The sequence below is a fragment of the Passer domesticus genome, chromosome 7 (genome assembly GCF_036417665.1).
Source record: "Passer domesticus isolate bPasDom1 chromosome 7, bPasDom1.hap1, whole genome shotgun sequence".
NCBI lineage: Eukaryota > Metazoa > Chordata > Aves > Passeriformes > Passeridae > Passer > Passer domesticus.
In genome coordinates, this window is record NC_087480.1 from 12,129,467 (window position 1) to 12,141,258 (window position 11,792).

At 44.2% G+C, this 11,792-nt stretch overlaps 1 long non-coding RNA gene across 2 annotated transcripts; it reads right to left on the reverse strand.

The window, feature by feature from the left end:
- Nucleotides 1–6,272: 6,272 nt before the first annotated feature.
- Nucleotides 6,273–10,748, reverse strand: LOC135304096 (uncharacterized). Of its 2 annotated transcripts, none has more exons than XR_010365536.1 (3): nucleotides 10,272–10,748; nucleotides 7,495–7,798; nucleotides 6,273–6,898 (listed from the first exon to the last, which is right to left on the reverse strand). It is a non-coding gene; the product is annotated as an uncharacterized LOC135304096 (long non-coding RNA). The 2 variants fall into 2 exon arrangements; XR_010365537.1 differs by having other exon boundaries at nucleotides 6,273–6,921.
- Between the last annotated feature and the right edge of the window lie 1,044 nt (nucleotides 10,749–11,792).

Here is an 11,792-nt window from a genome sequence, read left to right on the forward strand (position 1 = left end):
CTGACTGTACATGAATTGAGAGCTGGATTTGATCATGCCAATTACTTTCAGAGATTAGCCTCTGCAAACACACTTTCTACACAAATCAATCCCTAGCTCTGTCCAGGCAGCCTTGTTCTCTCACCTTCTCTGTCACCTCCCACCCTGCAGCCAGGCAGCGAGCCCCTCTGCACGCTGGGCTGGTTCAGCTATTCTCTCACCTGCATTTTGGTTCCCACCCGTGTCTCTTTGCAAAACCGGTGCACAGCTAGAGCAGAGCTCCTATTTGCTTTTTTTTCATGCTGCTTGCTGTATTTGAATAAACTGAACCCAGAGCACACAAGGGTGAAATCTTCATTCCAGGCAGGACAGAGAAATGACACATTTCTGTGCTTACCATCAACCTTGGCACACTGTTGGTGTAATAATTTGTCATTCTTGAACAAGAATAAAACAAGTCAATGACCCCTGTTTGACTCCAAATTGTTTTCTACATTGTCAAAACACACAAATTTAGAAGGATAATTACCCCAATACCTCTGGGTGACAATCTCAAATTAAACTACAAGAGCCCCATGGTCCATCTCTTTGCAGCTGAATTCACTCCAGATGAACACAAACCAGTAAGGAAGATAATAAGAAAGGCTTTACAGGCCTTGTGCCTCTGTCTGTCCCCATTCTCACAGGCAGGGTGGGTGTGGAAGCCCACAGAGCCTGCCTTGGGGCAGACACAGCCTCCTCAGCTCTGCAGCAGCAACCACCAACATCACCCTGGCTGCCCTGTGCCACAGCAGGGACAGCAAAGCTAGAAAGCAACCCCTGCTAAGGCCATCTCCATCTGAGTGGAGCTAATTTAGCTAGGAGGAATGGGGGATTGGCTGGGTCCCAATTAGGCTAATTTGGGCAGTGGTGTGAGTCATGGAGGCAGTGAGAAGGAGTTTGGTCAGTTGGAATCATTTGGGAGCCTATCAGAGGTTATTAACTGATGTTGCAATTGAGCTTTTGCTTGAAAACCCGTGTGTCTCACCAGTTCTCTGTCTTTCCCACAGGGATTTGGGCTGCCCAGAGAGCCCAGCCCTTCCTCTAAGAACACAGCACACCTCTTACCATGCCCCTGGCAACACGTGCTTACCTGATCTTGCAGTGTCTTTCTGTCGAGCAATGCCTCTTCAGTGTGGTTTCCACAGTGGGTTTTCACTGAGAGCTGTTCATTCAATCATCCTTTCATCAGTGAGAGAACTTCAGGTGCCCTTGCACTGTCACGTGTGGAACCCACACTCTGTCACAGGGACAGTGCAGGTCCCTGCAAGCCATGGATGCAGATCAGCATTCACAAAACCATGCCCAGCTTCCCACCTTCCAGTTTCCTACACAGCCAGGCATCTCACCCGCTGCTCCACTGAAAAGTGCTGGAACTGTAGATGATAACCCTGCCATGGAACAGCTATCAGCCCCAAAATCTGCACTCCCAGTCTGTCACCTGCTCGTGTTGCCTGACCTGGAGTTCACAGATGTTCAGTGTCATGGTACATGTTTAGTATAGATACATAGTTGTCTTAATTTTTTTTTTCTATCACAACTACACAATAACTAGAAGATAATCCAAATATGTTTTATTACAGGTAAAAGCCAACAGTTATGAATATAAGCAGGTATGATATGCCTTTCAAGGCAAAGCTGATCTTAATTCAGTTATTTTCCCAAATCCAAAAATGTATTTAATTTTTTTTGGATCCATGTGGAAACCAACGTGATGTAGTCCTTCCTGTTTATGCTCCTTAGTTTAGCTTACACTATTATAATATTAATGTAGGTTGCTACTCAGCCAGGGCCAAGATTTAAGATGTTATTGTGCTCTCCTCAGGATGCTAATTCTTCCCTGAGTGCTCTTGCTGAGTACTGCACAAATCAGGTGGTTAATCACACCTCAGTTAACGGGTCTCAGAGCTCCTAAGGATCTAGCCACTTTTTTGTAGTTGTTGTTGTCATTCCTGTGCTCTTTTTTTTATGGTTTAATGTAAAATAGCAGAGTTGGAATGTGGGTTACTGCAGAGATAAACTAGGCAATTCACTGTTGGACATGCAGCTAGAGGGAGAACTATTGAAAACCAACATAATTAACCAGTGGTAATCTCTGGCATAAGATCTGAGAGCAAAAGCCAATTCAGGATTTCAGAGGAGGAAGAAATATTTCTCTGACTAATGGGCACAACATTGGTCTGGGTTCTGAAAACATCTGAAGCCCTGTAAGCTTTATGTTCCAAAAGAAGTATCTGCCTCCAAGTTCTGGAGCAGAAGAGGCCGGAAGGTGAGTCTGTCCCCCTGGTGAGCTGTGCTGGCAGGGCAGGCCATGGGGCAGAGGGGTGACTCCTGGAGCTGCTGGTGGCCAGCAGCTCACTGACCCTTCACACACTGCACCATGTTTTGTAGTCAGAACATCAGTGACATCAGTATTTCCCTGCTGCCCTTAGATAGATAAATAAAACTATACCTTGCATTATTTTTCTTTGGGGTTTTTTTGGCATCTCTTAGCTCTTTTTTTTTTTTTTTTTGCTGTACAGTGAAATTTTCTGCTTTCTTTCAGTAGCCTTAAAATTTAATTACTTCAATCAGGGAAATGTTTTTACTTCTCTGTTGAATAATGGGCTTTCTTTGAACCGTGAGGCAATGCAGGAATGCCCTGTGGGGAGCACCAAGAGAGGATAGATCAGATGAATGCAACAGGGAGTAGTTTTGGGATTTTTTTTCCTGAGATTTGCCTACCATCCTTATCTAAGAGATGAGTGGAGAGACCAGAGCTCTAGTGTCACATGGAGTTGGGGGACTTTAATGTTACTACCCCTAGAAGTGTTCAAAAAACATTTGGATTGAGGACATGGTTTAGTGGTGAACATGGTGGTAGTGCTGGGTTGATGGTTGGTCTTGATGAATTTAAAGATCTTTTCCAACTTTAATGTATCTATGATTCTGCAATTAGAAATGAGATCCACTTGCTCCTGTAGCAGTACCTGCTGTACACACCTTGGTTTTATTATGGGCTCTAGTTATCTGCTTTGGTTTTGCCAGTGGTGTTGGTGATGAGTGAAACAAATGTGTGATCATCGTGTTCAAATAAGCTGTCAGCATTTTAGCCCTGGTTTTAAAATGCCTGTGTTGCAAAACCAGGCTATCACTGAACCAGCATCTCCTTTGGGTCTCAGAAACACAACCAGAAAGTGTCCAAACACAACTGCCCACAGAGAGCACCTTACCAGCCCAGTAAGGACGAGCATCACCCCCTTGCCCTAGAGCCAGGCATTTAAGCAGTTACTGAACTGCAAATAAAATCCATAATGGCTTTTAAAATGTTGCTCCAATTAGTGCTCAATTATCTGCCCTCCTCTGGGAGGTCAGATCTTGTGTTAATTTAACTGATTCCTTTTGCAAGGCTTTGGATGGGCTGGCAGTCTGAGGTTAGTGGGAGCTTTGATTTGAGAAAGGGGGGGAGCAGGAAGCTCAAGCAGGCACCAGGGGTCCCTGGGAGGGGATGTCCCTCTATGGCCACCACCCTCCTGGAGGGACTTGGTCTCCTCAGCTGGGGAAGCCCTGGCCAGGTCTGCCAGGTAAGTGACCCAGCCCTGGCTGCCACATCCAGGCACCACAGGCAGGGCTGGGCAGAGGGAAAACTTCCCCTTTCTCAGCATGCATGAGCTGCCTTTTCTGGGAGCTGTGCAGGGAGCTCTCCCTCAGGCCAGGTGCTGGCCACGTTCCCTTCCTGGGTGTGGAAGAGGGTTTGCACTTACCCACTGCTGCTCTCACACCTCTGTGATCCTCAGCCAGACTCTTCTCTCCTGGCACAGCTGGGCTGATGTGACTCACAGCAAAAGGCAGCAGCTCATCTCTTGGGGTGTCAGCAGGCAGCCCATGCCTGGGGGACATTCCCTTTGAAGAATGTTCTTGAGTTCACAACAGAAGTGAAGGAGCTGCAATGCTGTATTAAGCTTCTTGCATCTAGCATCAATTCACATTAGATGTAGTCAAGCTATTGACTTAAAACCTCAATTCCCCTCTTATGAAAGAATGAAGATGAAATTGGAAGAGGAAAAGAAATTTGCATTTTCATGAGTCAGTGCCTGTGATTTTTTTGGTGTGCAGATGAAAATTGAGAGGACTGCAGTGCAATAAACCAGGAGAGCAAATATCCCAGTCATGAAGTTGACATCAGGAAAACCTCAGGCAAAAGTTGTACAGTCTCCACAAATCTGCTGTTACCTCTCCAGTGAGAGGCATTGAAAAACAACCCATGAAAAGACATCAAGGTGATGACACAGAATTAAAAATAAGTCAGAAAGACTGAGCTAGCTGAGGAAAGAGACCTCAGTTGTTCCTGCTGTCATTGAGTGCCTAGCACCCTGCTCTGGCAGGGAGTCTGCCTGCTCTTTGCCTGGCCTGGGTCTGCTGGGATCCCCAGAGCTCTGGGATGAAGTTTCCATGGATGCCAGTAACTGAATCCTTATTCCTCTTTTCTCCAGAATGTGGGTGGGAAGTTTTAGTAGCTGTGACAGCACCTGGGGAATTAATCTTTGGAAAATTATTTGCAAAGTCCACCAGAGCTACCATTCACTTCAATAGATTACTCCTTAAAAAAACCCCTTTAACCTGTATTGCTGTTTTATGTTACACCTCTATTGATGTAGCTAAAGTGTCTGCAGAATAACTGCCATCATTATTCCACATACTGGTTATAGAACTTTATATTTGTTTAATATAAAACTAAAAAAGGTTCCAAGAAGACTTAAATGGAGATATGTTTCCTAGCAAACTGAGGTGTGACTAAGATTTAATCAAATTGTATAAAGAAATGAAGTCAAGAAAGTAATCAAAAGCGTATTGAGTGGACTCTCAGATGATTAACCAACATGTTCACAGAGCCAAACCTCTGTATCTGTCTTTTTACTGGTTCATTAATTTCTCTTGATTAATTTACTAGCTGACCTTGACATTTGAGAAAAGTGAATTTTGACAACTCCTTTATTTATATCAGGAAAAACTTATTTGTCAGGAAGTAGTTTGAAACAGGGATTCAGATATTGTTGCTTTTCCCCTCCTTGAACTGGAATTATAGAATAAAAGCATTACTGTTCTCTTACAGCACATGCTGTACCAAAGAAAATTTAAATTGCTGTGAATTAAAAGAACATTTAATGCAAGGGATTCAGATGGATTAATTTTATTTACTTGCAATGACTTGTTAATTCAGAATTACCTCAATATGAAACTTCACAGTCAGACACAGCACTGACTAAGGAACTTGGAAAGTGCATGAGTAAACGCTGTATACTTGCAAGCAGGCTCAGAACTTGTCACCTGTATTAATAAAAATGTTGATTGTACCCTGTGCTTGTAACTTGCTGAAGTGTTATAATACTTGTTCTTTTCCTTGGCTGAATGACACTTGCTGCTGCTACAACTTGATCCACAAACTGAGCTCTCTTTTCACCCACAGAGGTACGAAACACCACCAGAAATGATGAACTTGAATTAAGCCAATTTAATCCAGCCTTGCTCACCCCATTCTTCACATTCATAATCTGCAAATGCTCAGCACATTAAGCTTCATGAGAATGAACCCAAGCAAAAAAATTGTGCTTGAATCCAGCCCGTATTCAATTTTGCCCTAGATCAAATCCTACTTCACAGAAAACAGAATATTGGGTAGCCTTGAGCAATGCTTAGTAACATTCTTCATGCTTAGGACTTAATGCAGGACAACATCCCTACCAACAAAAGTGACTTTTAAAGTGTTTTGCAAAATTAGGATCTAAATTCTTCAGCTGTTCAGTTTCTGTTCACATCAGTTCACAGACCTATCTGATCATCAGTCCTTAAATCATCTTGGATTAGTTATATTACTTTGATAATATAAAATTATCTTCTATTAGTTTTTCATAAATATAAATTGCATTAAAAAGCCAACCCTTTCATTTCACTTAAGGTTCTTCTATGATAGCATTACGCTTCCCTATCTCATAATTTACAAAAAATCCAGACACGAGCAAGAAAATTAATAATTAAGGATATAATAAATCATATATGCCAACTTAATAAACACGTTAAAAAACTAGAAAGCACATTTCATCTCAGTGTAACAACCCAATTAAAATTTCAAGGGCAGTTTATGGTTGGAGGTGGCATTATTTCCACTCCAGTGTCTGAATTTCCCATGGCTGGGCAGCTGCATGGCCCCATCCAGCCTGAAGACTCGAGGGCTTTTCCCCCCTTGCCTCCAGGGGATGTAGAGAAAATGTAGGGGATGTGCAGGGAGTGAGAGGGGAGAGTGGGGCTTGATGCCTTTCCTGAGGGCAGCATCTCCCCCAGGGCCCTGTGCAGTGTCCTCAGCTGCCACAGCCCCCAGCTGGCTGCAGGGCAGTCTTGGGGCAGGTTTGGGCACACAGGACCAGGCAAGGATGGAGCAGAGCTGGCTGGTTCAGGGCACTGAGCTCATTTCCCCTTTCAGCAGCTTTCCAAAGCAGTGTGAGACAAAAGGCAAGCACACAAAGGGTCTGGGGCATTGTGAAGAGAAGTGTCTTGGTTTTGAGACAAATTAGGAGGAAACTTCCTGAAAGAGTGTCTCCTCTAAAGAAAGGTAGGTTTTGGCAGCCTCTCCCCAACAGTTTGAAAATCATTTCTTGGAGGAAAGTAAAAAAAAAAAACCCGATTATTTAATAAGCAGAGTGCACACAGAAAAGAAAGAAAGAAAAAAAAAAGACTAATGTTAGATAATAAACCTTCTCATTGTGGAGAAAACTGGTGGACTTTTGGAGTCCTGCTGGGCTTCTCCCAAGGTCCAGAGCTGGGATGCAGCGTGGGGCTCCCAATGATGGTCTGGTGTTCTGGACCAAAGCAAAGCTGAGCAGTTCCAGAAGAAGCAGCCACAGTCCTGGGAAAAGCTTCTTGCTTCAGCTAATGAACAAGAAGGTAACTAAAAGCAAAGATGTACTCCCTCTGTCCATGCTAGACAACCCAGCTCAGAGAGAACCAGGGCAGTCTGTGTGAGCGGAACACAAATTTGGCACCAAGGAATTCCCCTGGGTGTCCTCTTTGAGCTTAAAGTTACAGGACCCATGTCTGGGCATAAGGCAGACAATGGGGGATACAGTATGATAAAGTCACCCCAGGACAAGATGGAATATTGCATTTGAAAGGCTACCAGAAACTGTTTTGAATGTACTGCAATCCCTCATAAAGCTCATTGCTATTTTTGGACAAAAAAATATGTTTCAGACCCTTAGAAGTAAAAATAGTGGCTAAAGAAGCTCCATTTTTTATTTGAGCTATTCCTAGAACTGCAAAATATATAAACTTACCCAGACAAAGCTTTAAGAAATATCATTGACTAACACTTTTTAGGTTCAGCTGAATTTAATTCAGTCAGATGAGTGGTCATTCTGTGAGAGCAGTGAAGCAGGAATTCACAGGAGACCCCTCTGTTTTGAACACACTGGATGAGTTACAGGATTGCAGCAACACACTCACCCCACAGGCAAACGAAGACACCACTGCACACTGTGACACCACGGTCCCTCTCACTTACCTGGAAGAGATTTGCATTTTAACAAGGTGCTGGGGGCAGAAAGATGCTCTCAGGCCAGCTGTGAATCCCCAACTGGGATTCATCCTTACTGGTGAGCACTCATGGACACTCAGAGGCAGCTGCCATAACTATGGGTAAAAATAAGCTGGCTTTTTTGCTCTGTGAGCCAAAAAAATAGTTCCTGTTGGTCCCTGTGGGATCTGGATGTGGAGGACACAGCCAATATCTCTGTACCAGTCTAAGGTCCTGCAAGAAAGAAGAGAACAGAGTCTGCAGGAAATCTCTACAGGCTCCAAAAGTTAGATTCATGCAATAGCCTTCTTTGTCACTGCCATAATAAATTACAGAGTACATTCTCCTTGCACTGATGAAGAGAATTTCTTTTTTAATTTATTACTTTTGGACATTTTTATTTTACTGTAACAAATCACTCCAAGGCAGGCATGGTAAGGACAATCTGCTGGGCAATTTCTGCCTTTCACAGGACTGTTTGGGAAAGGTTTGCACAAGAGTTTCCAGTTTAGCATGATCAAGCATTCAGATCAAATTTAAAGATGAATTGGTTTGATATTACATTTAAGCCTTTTGAAGAAAGCTTGCTATAAAAAGATTGACTGATGTGATCACACCTAGGCAGCACACTGTTCCCACTTAGCAGTACAGGTACAGTTCCAGTAGACACAAGAAGGGATAGAAAATTAAATTTATGGGATAAAACCTTCCTTTGCTACCTCAGTTCTCATCATGACAACCTTCCTGGCCTCCACCCCAAGCCCCCTTTGGAAAGGAACCCGGACCATATATACGTGTCAGCATCTACTTCCTATTTCAGAAACATTATTTTGGAAAACCCAACCAAAAAAGCCCAAAAAAAGCCAGATGGGAACCCCACATGATTGCACAGGTCAGCCATCCTCAGCAGAATCCCCTCTTACACATTCATCTCCCATAAGCCCTTCTCATAAGCAGATGGAAAATGAGCAAGAGAGCCAAGTGTGGCTTTGACATTAGAAATGATGGGGAGTCTTATTAAAAAGAAAGAACAAGTCCTTTTGGGAGCCTGGCACCGCTCCTAATTCATCAGCACATTTCCTCTTTCTAAAGCAAAGCTACCCCAGCACTCCTCAATGAGACACAGTGAGCAGCAATGGCAAAAGTCTGCTGGATTCATTGCTGGAAGGTGGGAATGACATCTCACCCTGAGGCTGGCACTGCATGGGCCATGAGGGGGATGAACCTCGGGGTAAACTGCAGCCTGACCTAGGAAACAGCTGCTCCAGGGACCAGGACAGCAGCAAGCAGGGGACAGGAGGGGTGGGAAGGTCTCTGTGCCCTGTCCTCACTGAGTGTGGCTGGAGAAGCACCGAGTCCAACCCCTCAGACACCCCCAGCAGCAGAAATGGGAGCATACAATGGGAGCATCACGGCAGGCTGGAGGAACATTGATACCCCACAGACAGGCTGTGACCAGCTTGGATTGCTACATGATCTCCAGAACATTTTTTAGATGAGTCAAAGTAACCTCACATCTGAGCAGGGTGAGAAAGAGGAATCTTCCCCAGCACCAAGGCAAGCCTGCCTATGCCTGGCTGCTGATCCCTACCTCCCACTATCCCTCCATGCCTGGGATGCCTACATTGCTGATGGCAATCCTCAGACTTTCCAAAATGAGACCCAGCCAAGCACATTTCCACTGCCTGGCCACCAGTGAGGGCTCACTCTTCAGCCTTCGCAGTGCCAAAATCCAACAATCCTGCCAAGCAATTTCTCACTTCTCAGAAATTTGAAAGCACTTTAATTAAATTGTGCAAAAAATTGCCTTGGAAATCCCTTGTGGTACCCTTGAACAGGATCACTTTTAAAAGGCTGCTATTTTATCTCCTCATTTGCCTGCACTTTTGCTAGCCCGAGCTGGGCACCTTCATTCAATACCTGTTTCAAGCCAGATGTGAAATGAAGCAGCAGGCTAAAGGATTTAGCAGGGCTCTTGATTACTGCTACTGGTGCTGTAACACCTCAACCATTTCATCAGCTGCTTTTCAACAATTGTTTTTCAATAAATTTTATCTTTTCCTCCTAAATCTACACTGGGTTTTATTATTTCTTGCTAGTCTCATAAGCTGCCACAGGCTAAATACTTTCCACTCAGAATCAGGCTGCAGATCACACAGCAGAGCTGCCAGCAGTTATCAGGTGATGCACTTGATCAGCTGAACACTGCTCTAACATATGCTCTCTGGCAGATTAGCCACCATAAATTCCAGTCACTTGGAATTACAGCTGTGTGAAGCTGGCCTTGAGCTGTGGCTGTGCCCTGGGAAGGGGTGTCTCAAAGCACTGTCTGAAGGCTGCACATGTTTCAGGAGGGCCTTTTGGAAACACAGGAATTACAGCCCGTATCTAAACTCACAGATGCAATTTCCCAGGGAGGGAGGGGAGGGGCAGGAGAGGATTTGCCATATAAAATGCAGATTAAGCATGTGATGCAAGCAAGCTCAGCACGAAGTCCTGTGGTGCCAACCCATCCTGTGGTACACACCAGCAAAGGGATTGAGAGTTTTGTCCCGTCTTGCCACAATTCAAGCCTGTTCCAAAACTAATTTACAGCTTTTAATCAAATGAAGAAGCTCCGTTTCATTCAGTCCTTGCCTCAACCATTGCAGTAATTTAGCACATTGGGTTTTTTTAGAAACAAATCATACATTCCAATTAAAGGTACCTGGGATGGTTCCAGGTGCTTCTGTTGGGTGTTGCTCAGGTGAGGAATCTCTGTCAACAGCAGAACAACATTGATCCTGAAGCCCCAGAACACAACAGTTGGGTCCCTGCCCAGCTACCAGGACCTGACCTTTCCACAGCAGCACTGCCAACAGGATCCTGAGAAGATCCATAGGTGTAGGCTGTGCAAATATTTCCAGCCCCTGTGCAGCTGCCAGAAGCAGCATTACTCACCCTCTGGTTAAATTACAAGATTGTTTTACCTCACAGTACTGTTTGAGAGCTCACAGGAACCTTTGGCAGATGGCCACTTTGCATTTCTTCAGTGTCCTAAAAATGAAATCCGTCTGTTTGCTCTTGCTTCAGGCATAATCTCAGCAGTTTTAATCTCTGTTCCTCTCCCTGGCATTTACATAAACACACTTTCAAAAAACATCAGAGTTTAGTCTCAGGACATTATATTCAGAGCTTCCAACTCAGTAGGAAGAAATATAACTTCAAGAATATAGAGACCAGTAAACCTCTAAGGAGCCTATATCACATTATTAACTGCTACATAAACCTTACATTGCTCTCAGGTTACCTGAAAGCATCTCAAAACCTGTGTCCTTTATGAAGTGAGCTCTGTCTTTTCCTGACTGTGCCAGCTGGATCACTGGGGCTTTCCCAGACCTCTGCCAGGGAAAACCTCCTGGCAGGGGAAAGCAGAGCAAGGGGATGTTTGGCAGCCCAGCAGGAGATGTCCAGGAGCAGTCCTGGGACAAGCAGGGTTCCATCACTCCTCCTGGGACACCTTGAACTCAGCCCCTGAGAGAGGAGGCTGATGTTTCAGACATCCTTTGAGCTGCAGAGAGGCAAGTTTCCAGACTCGAGAGTAATTGTAGTTGAGTCATCAGTCAAGCCCATAAAATGTCAGAATGCCCCAAACCTTCTTCAACAACCAAGTGCAAAAGCAAACCCATTTCTGCAGAACAGTGCTATGTGATTTTTATCTCTCCTCTCTGCATGTACTTAGCCCAAGGGAAAATGTGGCAATCCCACCACAGTATTTCTTGGTTTAGGATGTATAACAGATTTCTAGTGCAGATGGGGCTTAGAGAAGATTCAAGGAGACACAAGAAAAACATGCTCACAAGGCAGGGAAGGGCAGAAAGAGGAGCAGACCACCGTGGGAGACTGTGCTCATGTCCTGTGACACCTGGATGAGAGGGCTCACCAGGAAGGCTCTGGCCTGGTGCTGTGATGGTGCCCATGGCTGTGCCTATGTGGCACTGATGGGGCTCCAGCTGTGCCAGGGGGATCCTGGACCACATACAGTGATCCCCCTAAAGTTTATAAAACCTAATAAAAACCTTAAAACCTTATAAATAATAAAGAATAATAAAACAAACAATATAAATAATCTACTATACAATAGTATACAATTATATAATTTTATATATAAATATATATATATATATAAATAAAAATAATAATAGAACCTTATAAAGTCTATAAACCCTAAAGTTTGTACCAGTTTGTG